Source organism: Notechis scutatus, chromosome Z (assembly GCF_049901735.1).
Source record: "Notechis scutatus isolate UNSWTSFEM ecotype Mainland chromosome Z, rNotScu1.2, whole genome shotgun sequence".
Lineage (NCBI taxonomy): Eukaryota > Metazoa > Chordata > Lepidosauria > Squamata > Elapidae > Notechis > Notechis scutatus.
Genome location: NC_142025.1, coordinates 101675315 through 101692920, shown reverse-complemented (window position 1 = coordinate 101692920; position 17606 = coordinate 101675315). Strand labels below are relative to the sequence as shown.

The window sequence follows — 17606 nt, the reverse complement described above, 5'->3', positions numbered from 1 at the left end:
ACAACTGGTCAAAACCTTGGAACAGCAGTGAGAGCCAATTGCATTGCATTTGTGTTGGAGTGATCTGTATTGGAATGGCCAATGACCTTTGGCCGCAGGACTGCATGGGGACCGTTTGAAGGAATGTAGACCTGGTCTTGGGAAAGTGGAAGGGATGAGGGAGCTATTAAATGACTTGCAGAAAATATTATTTAGTCTTGAAAAAGAGGCAAGTGTAAGAAAGAAACTTAAAATGACCTACTGTGTTTTTTTATTTTATTTTTATTTTTTTATTTTATTTGATTTGCCAATTGTTTACAAGATAATAAGTATAAGTGTATACATAGTTGTGAATACATGAAATGGGTACATATAAGAAAAATAAAAGAATAAGAGAAACAATAGGACAGGGACGGTAGGCACGATGGTGCGCTTATGCACGCCCCCTACAGACCTCTTAGGAAAGGGGTGAGGTCAATAGTAGACAGTCTAAGGTTAAAGTTTTTGGGGTTTGGGGAAGAGACTATAGGGTCGGGTAGAGTATTCCAGACATTGACCACTCTATTGCTGAAGTCGTATTTCCTGCAATCAAGTTTGGTGCGGTTTACTTTGAGTTTGTATCTATTGTGTGCTCTTGTGTTGTTATGGTTGAAGCTGAAGTATTCATTGACAGGTAGGACATTGCAATGTATGATTTTATATACCATGCTTAAGTCCGACCGAAGACGGCGTAATTCAAGGTTTTCTAGTTTTAGAATTTCAAGTCTGGTGGCATAAGGTATTCTACAACGAGTAGAAGAGTGGAGAACTCTTCTTGTGAAATATTTCTGGACTTTCTCAATTGTGCTAATATCAGATACGTAATGAGGGTTCCAGACTGATGAACTGTATTCGAGTATTGGTCTAGCAAATGTTTTGTATGCTCTGGTTAGTAGTGTGATATTACCAGAGAAAAACTTCGTAGGATTAGGTTAACAACTCTTAATGCCTTTTTGGCTATGTAGTTGCAGTGGGCTCTAGCACTTAGATCATTAGAGGTGAGTATTCCAAGGTCCTTTACAGAGCTTGGGTCATCAACAAGATCTTGACTATTCAGCTTGTATTTTATTTTCTGATTTTTTTGCCAATATGTAAGACAGAGCATTTATTTGTTGAGATTTGAAGTTGCCATTTGTTTGACCATTCAGATACATAGTCAAGATCTTTTTGTAAGGTAGCAGTATTGTCTGTGGTATTGAACAGCTTTACATCATCAGCGAAGAGAACGCAATTGCTCTTAATATGATCACAGAGGTCGTTTATGTAGAGTATGAAGAGAGTTGGTCCTAGAACACTGCCCTGGGGGACACCACTATTGACAGGTACTGGATTTGATAGAACGCTCCCGATTTTGACCATTTGTTGTCTGTTTGACAGGAATGCTTCTATCCAGTTATTCAGTTGTCCAGAGATACCATAGGATTTTATTTTTAGGAGTAGTTTGTCGTGTTTTGTTTGATATAAGATTTTATTTGGTATAAGTTGGTATAAGTTTGGTATAAAGAGAGAAACTCCAGCAGGAATGACTTTGTTATTCTATACAAACAACATTCCTACAACAATAAAAAAACTTTTATTGAAATCCTTGGCATGTCTGTATCTTGAAAGGCACATAAAGCATTGGGAACTTCCCCAGAGCCCTCATAAAAGCCCTCATTTATGACCAAAAGAGAAATTTATTGCATATGTGGGTTATAGTCATCACCTTAATTTGTTTAATATAATTCCACTTATTTGAGTTTAAACTCAAATTCAAATGAAACAATTTTAAATTTGTGTCTTGACCATTCCTTCCATTTTATTTATTTATTTATTGGAGCACAGCCTCAAGTACAACCTTTGAATCGAATAAAGGTGATATGATTTTGGACTCTACTTATATTCTTTAAAAAATCTGTGCAAATATCCATCTTTGACAGACTTGTGCATTGTATAAATGCTAAGTATTGATCTGGATTTATAGAGGGAGATTAATAAGCAGAATGTATGTTATGTATGTTAGGGGGCGTGCATAAGCGCACCAACGTGCCTACTGTCCCTGTCCTATTGTTTCTTTTTATTTTTCTTATATGTATCCATTTCATGTATTCATAACTATGTTTATACTTATACTTGTTATCTTATAATTGCTTGATAAATAAATAAATAAAAATAAAATAAATCCTATTATGTTTCAATCTATAGATTATTGGTGATCAAAACAGTTTAAACAAGTAAGTTTGATGTAAATGAACTGCAGCATTTGAACTCAGTGAAAATATGAGGGAATGTATGTATGTATGTATGTATGTGTAAGAAGTATTATTTTTTAAAAAAATTATTCAAATTAATTATTTTTCTTAATGTACTTTAGCATTTGTGGGAAAATACAATTTGTGTATGATATATGAATTATGATTTTTGAACCAATTTAATTACTTCTGCACTTAATACTATATGGAAAATGTATGAAAATATTGTATTGTAGATATACTTTTGACTGACTTAGCCATTACAGTGAATTAGAGTGTAGTTTTTAATTCTGTGAGAAACCCAGTTTAAAAACAGAATCTAAACATTGGTTTTGGGAAATACACTAGGCCTTTCATATTATTTTAGATCAACTCAATTATGAAAAGGTCATTTTTGACACATTTAAAAGAAGCACCCAAGACAAATTGAGTCTTGAATTGACCTGGTTGCTGAGATTTTAATAACAAAATCTAAAGTAGAATGCATTGTTAAAAACAATTCGCATGTCCAGTTTAAAAGAAATCATTAAAAACTCTCTTCAAAGTAGTGCCAAAATATATTTAAATACACTGCAGATGGCAGAAGTTGAGAGTACATTTGTGATGTACTGGATTTTTTTTTTGTACATATATAGAGACATTGGCATGACTTCATATGAACCATGTATGGGGGAAAGGTTTGAATGTTGCCTTGGATGTAAGTCTTTTAAAGATAAAGGAATTTGCCACAGGAACTTTGGGCCAGTTTCTGCCTGATCTACTTGAGAGCACATGTTTTTCTTTTTAAAGGTGTTCCATGCTCATCTGAAGCTGTAAATTATTTTTCTGAGGACTCTTTTCCACTGCAAAGATTCTGCACTTGCTTGTTTTAGTGCTTCCTGAGTCACTGCCCTTTAGTGCCCCCCAGCTAGAGCCCCCTTACCAGATAGCATCAATTAACAGTCTGCTCTATCACAATAAAACTATCGCCCACCCCTAGATAAGTCTTTTTAATTGCTTTCCTGCATTCTAACATTTTGCAGAGAGGCTTCAGCGCTGTAAAGTTATGGCATTTAATTTCTCAAAGTGGTTAAGTGTTTAATGGCTTCCTTCCTGCATGTAAAGTGCCATTTGTATGATGTCACAATGATATCGCTGCACCACTAAACGAATAGACTGTTGGCTAAAATACTATTGAAAAATTAGTCCAGCCCAAAACTGCCAAAATTTCCAGGAACTCCCAGAAATGTCAGGTACATTTGGGGAAATTCTTTGCCAGAATCGCTATTAGGACATTTTGAAACTGTATATTTTGGGATGGAAAAATGGATCTGTGGGTTAACCTGGAAATTGATTTATGGGTTAGTGTACCTGGATGGGTCGATAGGTAGATCTGTAGATATAATGGTGGGAATGATCTTGAGGAAGAAGGTGAGAGATGCTGCCTAGGGAACAATAAAATAAAACAGGGGAGGAGCCCACAGTCACTTAAATTTCAGAGAAAATTTTTTTTAGGAAGGATTCATCCTAAATTGATCAGGCTGTAAAAAGAGTTGGTGGAACATTTGTGGTTTCACACTTGCAATATTTTGCTTGTTAATGTTGCCTTATAACAAAGTAGAACTAACTCATCTAATGATATTTCCTGTCTAATTTATCTGAAAGGGCTGACAGTTGGTTAACTTGGAGAAGACAAGTTGCTTTGGCTATTGCTCTGGCTATTAATAATCTGCACCCTCTCTCCCAAATATGTGTTTTCCAGATATTTTAAATTTCAATCTTCATCATTTGAGAAAATGCCCATGTTGTGTTAGGTCTGATGCAGATAAGAGATAATCAGAGTTGGAAGGGACCTTGGTCATCTAGTCCAACCCCCTGCCCAAGCAGGAGACCCTACACCATTTCTGACAGATGGGAGTCCAATCTCTTCTTGAAAGCCTCAAGTGATGGCACTCTCACAACTTCCAAGGACAAGCTGTTCCATTGGTTGATTGTTCTCACTGTCAGAAAGTTTCCCCTTATTTCCAGGCTAAATCTCTCCTTGTACAGTTTCCACCCATTATTCCTTTTCTGGCCTATAGGCGCTTTTGGAAAATAGATTGACATTGACCCTTTCCTCTCTGAGGCAGCCCCTTAAATACTGGGATACTGCTATCATGTCACCCTTAGTCCTTTTTAGTCCTTCTACACTAGCCATGCAGGTTAAAACTGAATTCATCTGGAGTAATAGTGAGAGGGACTTTGGAGTGCTAGCGGAGGATCTCTTAAATATGAGCCAGCAGTGAATGGCAGCAGCCAAAAAAGCTAATGCAATCCTTGATTGTATAAATAGAGGCATAAAATCAAAATTGTATGATGTATATATACTTTATAAAGCCTTAGTAAGGCCACACCTGGAATTCTGCATCCAGTTTTGGTCACCACGATACAAAAGATGTTGAGACTTTAGAAAAAGTGCAGAGAAGAGCAGCTAGGATGATTAAAGGCCTAAAGACTAAAACATAGAAGAATGGTTTCAGGAACTGGGTATGGCTAGTGTAGAAGGACTAAGGGTGACATGATAGCAGTATTCCAGTATTTGAGGAGCTGCCATAAAGAAAGCACCCGAAGGCAAGATGAGAAACAATGGATGGAAACTAATCAAGGAGAGAAGAAACCTAGAATTAAGGAGAAACTTCCTATCAGTGAGGACAATTAACCAGTAGAACATCTTGTCTTCAGAACAAATGTTCTCCTTAATTTCATCACTGGAGGTTTTTAAGAAGGAACTGGATAGCTACCTGTTTCAAATTGTATACGGTCTCCTGCAGAAGACCTCCAAGGCCCCTCCCAGCTCTATTTTGATTGAAATTGATTGATACTAAGTTGGGAAGATTGTGGGAATAAGCAGAAGTCAGCATTAGTGCTTGATTGCTGCAGTCACAACTGCAGCAACAGTGGCTACATTATTAGAGATTATGTTGGAAAGAGGCAGAAAATAGATCTTCTCAGCAGTGATTCCCTAACATGAACTATCTCCCTTAGAGAGGGTGCTTAACTCCAACTTTTTTTTGCTTTTTAAAAAGATGAATCCTTGATTATTTCCTTGATTAAATAAATGTTTGCTTATTTTTAGTGCCATTTTGGGGTAATACTCTCCCCCCCACACACTTGAGTAACCCTTTATTTGTGCATTTGACATTTTGAACAAAGTAAGTGCTTTTGCTACCCCTCCTCCATTCCATACTAAAAAAAAGTAAAGCAGCTTCCAAGTTGGACTGACTTCCTGATCCCTGGAGCTATCTTGGCAGCATTACAGAAGTGGTTTGCAATTGCCTTTATAGGCACTTTTCTTCTCTTCCATGGTCAGGTTACTCCATTGCCCTGGAATTCATAGGCCATCTTCCTTCTGGTCCTGAAACCAGGATCGATCTGAAATTTCTTTCTGAGATCAGCTACAACCAAGGAGCCAATTCCACATTAAGTTGGGGTGACAGAAGGTTAGCTGTGATTTTACTCATTTTTTTTAAAAAAAAAGCTAGGGTCTTTTTCTCCACTGCGAAGCCTGCCCACAAAGCCAAATACATGTTCTGAGTCATAATTCTTTTTGTGGTCAGGAGGGCCCCTCCGTACAGGGGAGGAGGTTATGCAGGCATGGATGTTTACGAGATTCCCTGTAGCAAGCTCTCCCGATCAATATTTCACTTTGTGAATCTCTTTCCTTCTAAGATCTGCTTCCAGATTATAAAGCAGGAGAACTCACTAGCAACTTCTTCACCAGGTGGGAGTCCAACTGTGGTGCTTGCAGGAGTGGCAAGTTTTGGACAAACAGGCAGAACTTGTATGGCAACACTGTGATGCTGCCTGCATCTCTCCTCCTCCGCCGCCCACTGCATCTTGTTTGCCATGAGTGGGCTAGAACAAAACAAAGCAAACTAAGAGCACAAAACTACCAGTTAGATGACTGGATGCACACTTAGTCAGGCCTAAAACTACCCCACTGAAATCAGCACAGTGAGAAAGTTAAGACCAATGTAATAAATTTAAAGAGCTTCTTTGAAGTATGATTGAATATCTGAATCCAGTTGATTAGTGGCGTGTTATTCTCAGTCTGGTACTTAATAAGCCTTAATGACCATAAAATTAAATAATCAGTACAGTCCACTTTGCTCAAGTCCTATATTTCTGCTAATTTCTCCCCTCTTACTGGGTATTGTAGTCTTCAGTTAACCATTCATTCAACGATTGTTCAAAGTTATAATGGTAGTGAATGATTGGTAGTTGCAGGCAATATCTGAGTTACGGTTATTGCAACATCCCTGCAGTTATGTGATCAGCATTTGGGGTCCTGGCGGCCAACCCACACTTTTAACTGCCAGGCCATTCAACTTTCCCCACTTATTTCCTCCCCATCTCTGCCTTTTGGTCAGCCTGCATCCCATCACTCTGGGCTTTACTATCCTGCCGCTTCCTGCTGAGTTTTCTTCCATTTTCTTCCTCCCACGTCCTGGCCTTTGCAAGGCAATTGCTGGCTGCACCAGGTCGTCCTCCTGAGGTTGAGTGTGTACTTGTCCAAACTGTATGATGCTTTGTCCAAATGGCACGCAGCCTTCGTGTGAGGCTTTTGAAGGTTTCAGAGCCTTTCAAGAAGGCTGCATACACTTCTTTTTTTCAGGAAGAAAGCCTGGTGCAATTAGCGCTGCCTCACGAAGGGTGCTTCTGAAATCACTTTATCAACCATAGAAAGAAGATGGCAGTGAAGCTCAGCTGAGGGTGGCAAGGCTTGGCAAGGCCAGCAGAGTGCAAGGTGACAGAACTGTCAGAGGGCAGGGTGTCCAAAAGGCCAGAGATGGTGGGGGGGGTGAGATAATTGGTTGTGAGGGAGTTGAAGAGGAGGAAATCTCTTACCTTATTGAAGTTCAGGGTTGGGAAGACAAAGCTGGGAATGGTTTGGAGGACTACAAGGATTTCTGTCACTAAGCAATGAAGTTACCTGATATCACACTTTATCGTGCATTGCTTAGCAATAGAAATTCCAGTATCAATAACCAAGGACTTCCTTTGTATTTATAGGGGATACTGTAATCCGGCTGCAAAAACCTGGCTGATTACTAAATGGCAGAATTAATGTTGTTTCTTTTGCTTTTCTACCTTCTACCAAACATCTGAATTTCTGCAGAAACATTTTGTAAATGGGAACCTTCCAAATTATTTCACAGAGCTGCAATGCCATCATATGATATCCCTCTTTGCTGAATCTTATTCTGTCCCACATGGGGTTGGTTTATTTGTTTATCTGATTTTTATTCCATCTTCATTTTTGTTCAGCTCAAAGTGGCCTAGGTTCCTAATACTCCTACCTCCTATTACGTGTCCTGCCAAGGAAAGCAGGTGATCATTGGATGTACGTGATCATCCCCTTTGCTGGTACGATCATTACGCCCCAGGGAAACAGCGCTGCTGTCACCTCACCTCCTTGACCACGGACGGGTGGGCGCTATCATTGCCTCGGGCAGCCTCTCCCAGTGGCCCCTTTGGGTTCAGGCTTTGAGGGACTTGGGAAGGAAGCCAAGCTCAGGTCGGCCTGGCTCTTTCGGTTGGCAGGCGGGTGCACACCCGCAGCTCGCTTTCCCAGCTCTGCCCAGCCCGCATGGCTCTGAGCGGAGATGAGCAGAGGGTCTGGCGGGGAGGCACTCGCTGCCTTGGCGAGAGCTCCGCTGCTGGGCAGGAGGGCCCGCCTGTCAGCTGCACTGGGCGCCCCAGGCGAAGCTCTTTGCGCTCTGCCCGGCGCCAGGCAGGGATGGCGGCTGGGCGCTTCTCCCGGGATGGGCCGATCCTGCGCTGCAGCCCCGGGAGATTCGCCTCCCGCGTGGGGTTGGGCTGCCCTCTCGGGCAGGGGAGTCTTTGTCGTACCGGTAGTAGGGCATCGTTTTTTAAAAGAATTGGCTTTGCCTTCGAAGGCAAAGGGAAGGCAGCGACAGGAGCACCTGAAGCCGAGTGTCTCCGCTGGACTCCGGTTGCAGGGAGGAGCCCTGGCTGGCTGCGCATGGCTGTGCCAAACGCCGCGACGTTGCTCTAAACGCCGTGGCAGCACGGGGAGAAGGGAAAGCAACGGTGGAAGATCTCCCGATATGAAGTGCCCCACCTACGCCAAGGTCAACGCAGGCAGCACCATATCCGGGTATGCAACAAAAGTACTTCCTAACGGCCAGCCCCCTCCCCACGCCATTTCCCCCCCATTTCGCATGTTTAATATAGGCCTTAATTTGGGGGGAGGGGCTTAATTTGATTTTATGCCTATAAAGCATGCTGGGACTTCCTATTGGGGGAGGCTGTATTGTTGGAGAAACACGGTAGCTTCTTGTTCAGTTTTGGTGATTAATGCTTTGTCATCAGTGAACAATAGCAACAATGAATAAGTTTATAAATCCATTTACATCCTATGACATGATTACCAGATGGTAACTTAACATTTTCATATACCTCCAACTTTTTTAATGATTCCAATTCCTTATCCATTGCTTCCTGCCAAGCAGCCTGATCCTTAGTAGAATACAGTTTCAGTTCATTATAGTTATTTGGAACTGTATTCACTTGGCATACAATACTAGCCTAATATCTATCAGGTGGTCGTGTTAAAAGGGTTGAACATCTTGGTAACACAGGGCTAACGGTGGACTCTCCTGTGCCACCTGCTCCTGTTCTTCTACCTCCTCCTGTGCCTGTTCTACTACTTCCTCCTGTGCCTGTTCTTCCTCTTTAATGGCTATTTGTGGTTTACTTAATTCATCTTTAGAGACTATTTGGGTGTCAATAATAATATAATTGTTGGATTCCTGTTCCAGTTTATCCCACCCAACGTGCTCAAGAAATTTTGCACTAGCACTACAATAAACATGAGCTGTGCCTTGATTCCAAAATCTAAACGATCTATGGTTGGCTTCGTAACCTACGAAAAATAATTTCCTAGCTCTATGTTGCCCTTTCATTCTTACTTGTGAGGGAATATGCACCCATGCTGGAGCTCCAAATGTGTGTAGATAACTTAGATTTGGTTTTCTGCCATGCCAACGAGTGAATGGCAATTCTCCAGTTGTTGTGTTCACCACATTGTTCACCACATGGTTACTACACATTATGGCCTCACCCCACAGTGTTTCAGGCAAACCTGAGTCAGATAACATAGTGCGAGCCATGGCTTGTAACGTTTGCCCTCTTCATTCTACAAACGAGTTATGTTGTGGTCTGTAAGGTACAGAATGTTTATGCTCGACACCAGCCAATTTCAGCATTGTTTGGAATCTTTTGTTAATAAACTCAGTCCCATTATCAGTAACTAAAGTAATTACTTTACTCCTCATTTTTCTCTCAGCAAATCTTAGCCAGTTAAAGAAATGTTGGAATGTTTCTGTTTTGTTTTTCATGAGATAGCAGAAACCGTACCGTGAGTAATGGTCCATTATACTCAAAACATAGCAGGCACCTCCCAAACTAGGTTTCTTAGGACCAATTATGTCAGCAAAAACAACCTCAAAAGGTTCTTTGGTCTTAAACCCATTAAGCCTGTTTGCTGGAATAACCTTACTTTTCTCTTGGCTACAGGCGTTATAGTTTAAATACTTGCTACAGGGTTTCAATTTTACTCCCTCTGACAATTCAACAATTTGTTTCAACATTTTGAAATTAATGTGCCCCAGACATCTATGTAGTAAATGTATACATTCATCATGTGGCTTAACATTGTTATAAACCGAGTTAGCCATCTTCAACTGGTCATCATGTATCACATATAAATCATTCTCTAAAGTAGCAGTAACACTTTTACCCTCTTTCTCTATTATACAGTTATCTCCCCTAAAGGTTACTACATAACCAATATTAACTAAAGCCCTTACTGATAACAAATTAAATTTCAGTTTAGGTACATATAACATAGTTAAATGCTCATTTACACAAGAACAATAGGCAGTACTGTTAGGGTTTGGGAATTAACCCCTAGCAGAGTATTGCAGCAGTAGTCAAGCCAGGCAACCAAAGGAGAGCGGAAGGGCCCCAGAGTATACACACACTGAACACAAACACTGTTTGTAGTTTAAATAGTTTTTAATCCAGTTAGAGTTTAAGCATTGTCATTCAGTCCATTAAGTCATTCACAGTATTTCCATCCAGTAAGACTCACTAGTATAGTCCAAGTTAAGAGTCCTTGCAATATCTTTATCAGCCGATAAAGATATCTTCTCCTCCTCCGGTTTCACTCTCCAGAGAAACAAACGCTGGATATTCAGTAGACTTACGCAGTAATCAGCAAACAGTAGCAAACAATAACAGTTCAGTCACAGGCACTCACAGTCAGTAATCACAGTTAGTCGCAGCAGCACACAGTTACAGACAGTCAGCAACTCACAGACAGTAAGCTTTCCAGCTTCTAATGCTTCCTTATATTGTAACTTCTAACCGCACCCTTAATCGGCTAATTGCCTGCTGCATTTTGCTTAAAGTGATAAGCACTTAAACCATGATATCTAAGTTTTATATATTTATTCACCCAAACCATATTTGGTATCAATGTTATACCTAACATACTCCCCTTTTGGGTGAAATAAATATATAATTCCTTTACAATCTTATCCCATATTTTTCACAACTCTCCTGGTGCTTACTGGCACCTTGGGCTTTAGTAAAATTATCAGCTAAATTGTCCTCCGACATACAGTACTCTAGCTGAATCATCTTACTTCTTACAGATTGTCTCACGTTTAGGTATCTTAGATCTGTATGCTTGCTCCTTGTTTTTACTCCAATATTTGTGGCCATTTGAATTGCTGCCTGATTATCTTCATGTATAATTATAGGATAATCTACAGTTATACCTATATCAATTAACATTTGTTTATACATTATTAATTCTGTACATAACAATGATAAACAGGAGAATTCTGCCTCCATAGTAGACAAACTTATATGCTGTTGTCTTATTGACTTCCAGCCTATTAATGTTTTACCCAGCATTATGGCTGTTCCTGAAGTCGACTTTCTAGTGTCTCTTTCTGATGCAAAGCTAGCATCTGCGTATGCACTCAAAATTAAATCACCCTTTGGTTCTAAATACAATGAATAATTCATTGTCTTTTTAAGATATCTTAATATCCTCTTAGCTGCAATCCAGTGTCTTTCACATGGTGCAGAATTGAATCTAGCCAACTGATTCACGCAGTACGATATATCTGGTCTAGACCAATTACTAATATAACTCAAACTACCAATTAAAGATTGATAAATCACCTTATCAAACTCAGGGCTTTGTACATCAGTGTTGCTAAACTCCTGACTCATTGGAGTCTTAGCTGGTTTACAAAGCTCCATCTTGTAATCTTTTAGCAATTTGCTTATCTTATCTTCCTGAGATATCTTAAAACCTTTCCGTGTTTTCTTTATATTCAAACCGAGATACTTCTTTATCTCCCCTAATTGCTTGATCTTTATTCTCTTTCCTAATGATGCTATTATTTTATTTGCTTCATCATTAGTTTCAGTAATCAATGCAATGTCATCTGTGAATAGTAATAATAATGATACTTTCCCATTTGTCTCCTTCTTAAACAGACATGGATCGGCTAAACCAGCTTTAAATCCTATATTGTCTAGTTCCTTTACAATATACTGGTTCCATTCATAGCCTGATTGTTTAAGACCATAGAGGCTTTTCTTTAACAACCAACAATCATTATTATCCTTATTTTCACTTTTAATACCAACAGGTTTTTTCATATAAATAGTATGTTTTAATGGGGCGTGCAAGTAAGCAGTTTCCACATCTAAATGGTTAACTATATAGTTTTTACTAGCTGCCCACACTAAAGCTGCCCTCAAGGTTGCTGCCTTAAGACTAGGTGCAAACACCTCATCGTAGTCATTAGCATTCTGCCTAAAACCTTGGGCTACTAACCTTGCCTTATGGATTAAATTACCATTTTTATCTGTTTTTACCTTAAATATCCATTTGCAGCCAATGGATTTCTTTCCTACAGGTAATTTGGCATTTTCATACACCTTCATATCACTTAATGAATTCAGTTCCTTATTCATTGCTGCATACCATTTTTCTTTTTCCTTAGTAGGATACTTTTTAATTTCTTCAACAGAATTAGGAACTTGATTAATCTGGCACACTGTGTTAGCCTGGTACCTATCAGGCGGTCTAGATACACGTGTAGTTCTTCTGGGAATTACAGGGCTTACAGGAGGACTTTGTCGAACTACTACCTGTTCATCTTCCTCATCCTGTTCAGCTATTGAATCTGTTTCTTCCTTTATGGGCACTATTTCATCCTGTATTTGTCTCTTTACTTTATTTTTAAAGTTACAGGGATAACTAATGGGATTTCTATAGGATTCAATAATTACATCTTTATTGGCATCCTGTTCTAATTTCTCCCATCCTTCATGTTCTAGAAATTGGGCACTAGCACTACATAACACTTTAGATGTGCCTTTCTCCCAAAATCTATATGCCCTATGGTTTGCCTGATAACCAACGAAGAAAAATCTTTTAGCTCTATGTTGCCCTTTTTTTCTGAGTTGTGCAGGAATATGCACCCATGCTGGTGCACCAAATGTGTGCAGGTAACTTAGATCAGGTTTCCTGCCATGCCATCTGGTGAATGGTATTTCACCTGTTGTTGTATTAACAACGTTGTTCAATATGTTATTAGCACACATTGTAGCCTCCCCCACAAAGAATCAGGTAACCCAGAATCATTTAACATTGTTCTAACCATTGCCTGTAGTGTTTGGCCTCTTCTTTCAATAAAAGCGTTATGTTCTGGCCTGTATGGAGCAGACTTCTTATGCTCTATTCCAGCTACCTTAAGTCTGTTCTGGAATTTGTTATTAATAAATTCCGTACCATTATCTGTCACCAGGGTTATCAGTTGTCGTTTAGACTTTCTTTCAGCAAACCTAAGCCAATTGAAAAAATGTTGATATGTTTCAGTTTTGCTTTTCATTAAATAGCAAAACCCATATCTAGAATAATGGTCCATAATGCTCAGTATATATCTAGCACCCCCCATACTGGGTTTCTTTGGACCTATTATGTCTGCAAATACTACTTCTAAAGGTTCTTTTGTTTTGAAACCATTTAGCCTATTTGCAGGCAATACCTTACTCTTATCTTCACAGCAAACATTACAACGCAAATATTTATCACAAGATTTTAACCTTATTCCTTCAGATAACTCAACTGTTCGTTTTAACATTTTAAAATTTACATGCCCCAAACGCCTATGCAATAAATGGATACATTCTTCATGAGGCTTTATATTATTAAATACAGTTTGAGCCTCCCCTTTCTTACTATTATCTAAGACATATAATGTTCCATTTAAAGCTGCAGTTACCTTTTTGTTATCTTTTTCAATTATGCAATTATTATCCTTAAAAGTAATTACATAACCTAATTTATCTAATACCCTTACTGAAAGCAAATTAAACTTTAGTTGCGGTACATACAACATTTTTATATCCTGGTTTATGTACGGACAACGTGCAAAACCTTGACCTTTCGCTTTCAGGTTCCAGCCGTTAGCAAGAGATATATGTTGAGAACTTGTAGACATTTTTATAAATTTTGTCTTATCTCTTGTGATGCAATGGGATGCGCCACTGTCAACCACCCATAAATTATTCTTCACATCAGAGTTGCTAAACGTGGCTAGTTCAAATGCTTTCTTTGGCTTTTTTACATTCTGGCTTTTTCTCTTTTTGCAGAATCTTGCCAAATGTCCTCTGCCTCCACAATTAAAACACTTTTTAATTGTGTATGCCGTGAAGATAAATTCTCTTCTTCCAGGTGCTTTACTTTGCTTTGCTGGTTTCTTTCAAGCTTTGAAGATAATTTCTCTTCTTTCTTATCTTCTCTCAGCTCGTCACGCTCACGCCTTCTTCTGGCTTCTTCTAGTAGCCTGCCTGTAATCTTGGTTAATGAGAGGCTTTCTTTTGGCAATACCTCTAACGAAGTCACATAGTCATCATAGCTTTGATCTAATGAAGATAATATTATGTAGACTTGTTGCAGTTCATTAAATATAAGCTCTTTTTCTTGCAATTCTTGAAAAATGCTCTTCATACAGTTTAAATGAACTAACATATCTCCATTCCTCTGAAGATGCGTTCGAAAAAGCTTCCGTGTAAGATTTATATGTGCTCCTACACTGTCCCGAACATAAATCTTCCTGAGGTTCTCCCAGCAGTTTGCAGCATTTTCTTCTCCACGAATATGGACAAGCTGCTGAATATGCTTCTCCAGATGCTTTCATCTTCCATCCATTTGCCTATGATACATGTTGTTTATTCGTGGACATCTTTACAAACCTCTTTATTTCTAGTAATGCACTGCAAAGCTCCACCAGCAACAACCCACAAATCATGGTTTACAGTTGAATTGCTAGACATAGCTAAACTAACATTCTTCTTAGCCTTCTGGTGATTACCAGAATTCTGTTGTTTTCCCTTCTTACAGAATCTAGCTATATGTCCCCTAGCCCCACAAGAAAAACATTTCCCAACAGTATAGGCAGTTGAAGACAAATCCTCTTCTTGTGGTTGTTCCTTTCTTAGTTGGTCCCTATCCAGCCATCTTCTTGCTTCTTCTAACAACCTTCCGGTTATGTCAGTCAATGTCAGTTTATCCTTGGTCAGGACTTCCAGTGAAGATACATACTCATCATAACTCTTATCCAATGAGGAAAGAATGATGTAAACTTGATGCAGCTCTGAAAATATCAGTTTCTTTTCATGTAGCTCTTGAAAAGTTCTTTTCATGAAGTTCAAATGAGCTAACATATCTCCACCTTTCAGAAGACGTGCTCTAAGCAGTTTACGTGTAAGATGTATGTGTGCACCTACACTGTCATAAACATAAATCCTCTTCAAATTCTCCCAACACCTAGCAGCAGACTCTTCTCCACGAATATGGACTAGCTGCTGGTCACTCAGTGTTAGTCCAATTATACAAAGAGCTCGTTCGTAGATCTGTTTAAAGTCAGCTAGCTTCTTGGCATTGTCCTCATTATCTGGATCCCAAGCATTTACATCCGGTGGATCTTGAACTACAGTCCATAACCCTTCTCTACGCAGAAGTAGACTGCACTTCATAGATCAGGAAACATAGTTTGTTCCATCCAACAGGGTTATCAGTGATAGACTTGTTGAAGGGTCTCGTGCCATCTTTACCAGGACAGTAAACCACAATTAAACAGTAAACAGCTGTCTGTATATAGTACTATGTATTTACACTAACTCTCAGTTATCTGAGCCTGGTATGGCCTGGGCCCATAACCAAGTGTTGAGGAAATTCCCCATTAGGAGAATGAGCGCACACAGGGAGACGTAGTGGGAGTAGTGAAGAATAACACACAACCAGCGCACAGATACACTGTATAGTAAAATGTAGGTTTTACTTCCAGTAAAACGGTTAAGCGAAGTTCAACAAACAGTCCAAGTCATTCATGGTTAAAGCAGTCAGTTTTCAGTCCAGGGATAATCCAAAATCAAAGTCCAGTCTCAAAAACAGTTCAGTAATAGACTCACATCAAATCCAAGAATAACAATGATTAGAACTGGGCGCCGCCATCTTTTTGATGAAAAAGTGCTTCCGGTGACCTCACCGGAAGCACTTTTTCGTCAAAAGATGGCGGCGCATGCGCTCGGTGAGCTTTTTCGGGTAGAAATGGCTTTCTCCCGGAAAAGCTCATCGAGCGCTGAGCGCCCATCTTTTTTGATGAAAAAGTGCTTCCGGTGAGCTTTCTACCCGGAAAAGCTCACCGGAAGCACTTTTTACCAAAAAGATGGCGGCGCCAGCAACCAGCGGCCCGGTAAGACTTGTTCCGCGGACCGGTACCGGTCCGCGGACCGGCGGTTGGGGACCCCTGCCTTAAAGAGACAGTATTAAAATGTCTATCCTGGTTTATATATTTTCCAACCCAACTGTTAGGTGACTTACATTCCTAACAGCTTCTGGTTATAACTCTTCTTGCTTTCTGGGTGTTCACAGATCTGTTGTTTGATTATCTTTTCCAGGTTATTCCCAGGTATTGATGTCAGGTGGATTGGTCTATAGTTTCCTGAATCCATTTATTTTATTTTATTTTGAAGATGGGAACCATATCAGCTCTTTTCCTATCCTCTGGTTGATTCCTCCAGGATGTTTGAAAAATATGGTTTAATAGTTCTGGGATCACACCTGTCAGCTCCTTCAGAATTCTGGGATGTAATCCCTTTGATCCTGGTGATTTGAACTCATCAAGAATGGATCATGAATCACAATAGGCAAGGCAGGCTGCTGAAAGGCAGAGAAGTCCACATTTATTTATTTACTTATTTCATTTTAAATAAGTAAAGTTTATATGGCTTCCTTTTTAAAGTTTATATGGCTTCCTAATTCATACTGGGCAACATGCTACTATAAAAACAAATCACAATGTCCCAATAAAAATGCTGTTACAAGTACAGGATCACACAGTCAGGGCATGTGTTCTCCTTCCCAGGGGGAACTCGTGTGACATCCTGAACCCAGTGCCTGAGAGTCTCCAAAGCTTTCTTGGAAGCTAAGAGATTCAAGAGCCAGTTGATTCTCAGGAGGGGTGGCGGTGGGGGAGGAAGGAAGAGAGGTCATACTTCTGAGATATTGTCACAAGACCTATAGGTAGTCCTCATCCATTTAGCAACGGTTTGAATTCGGAAGTACTGAAAAAAATGACTTGTGACTGGTCCTTGTTTGCATTTAAGACCATTGCGGCATCCCCATTCAAAATGGGGGTGCTTGGCAACCAGTATGTATCTACAATACTTGCAGCATCTTGGGGGTTGTGTGACTGCCATTTGTGAGCTTCCCAGCTGGCTTCTGATAAATAGAGTCAATGGGAGACGCTGGATTCATTTAAACAATGTCAGAGTATATTCATGAACTGGAAAAGAGCTTGGTAACAACGTCAGCCAATGAATAGGCACAGCAACTAAAACAGCCAATGAGGGCAGTTTGGAAACTGAAACTAGAATTAGCCTAGGCTGGAAACTGAAATTAAAAGTAGCCTAGGCCTGGCTCTATATGAAGCTCTGCAACTATGTTGAGCTCTGAGTCTGTCTATTGAAGATGAAACTAACTTGCTTGCTTGCTGAAGACTGGAGCTCTGCTCTGAACTTGCAACGTGTTTCTGTTTGAGTTTGCTCCATGTTGGAGAAATCTACAACTGGTTTGTAAAATCTACTTACGTATATAAAGATGTTAAATGAAGCATCGGCCATCTGTGTTTATTTTTCTGGCGCTGAATTATCGCTGCAAAACTCTCAATAAACAACTAAAGTGATTTGCTTGATGGCTGCGTCAAAAATAGTCCAAGT

The 17606-nt window shown here is 39.7% G+C and overlaps 1 long non-coding RNA gene across 1 annotated transcript in view; it reads left to right on the top strand.

Annotated features, from left to right (window-relative positions):
• The first annotated feature begins 973 nt into the window (after positions 1 to 973).
• Positions 974 to 17606, top strand: part of LOC148129031 (uncharacterized) — an 83482-nt gene continuing 66849 nt past the window's right edge. Inside the window, exon 1 of the long non-coding RNA XR_015745948.1 lies at positions 974 to 1020. This is a non-coding gene — a long non-coding RNA (uncharacterized LOC148129031). The remainder of the gene's footprint in view (positions 1021 to 17606) is intronic.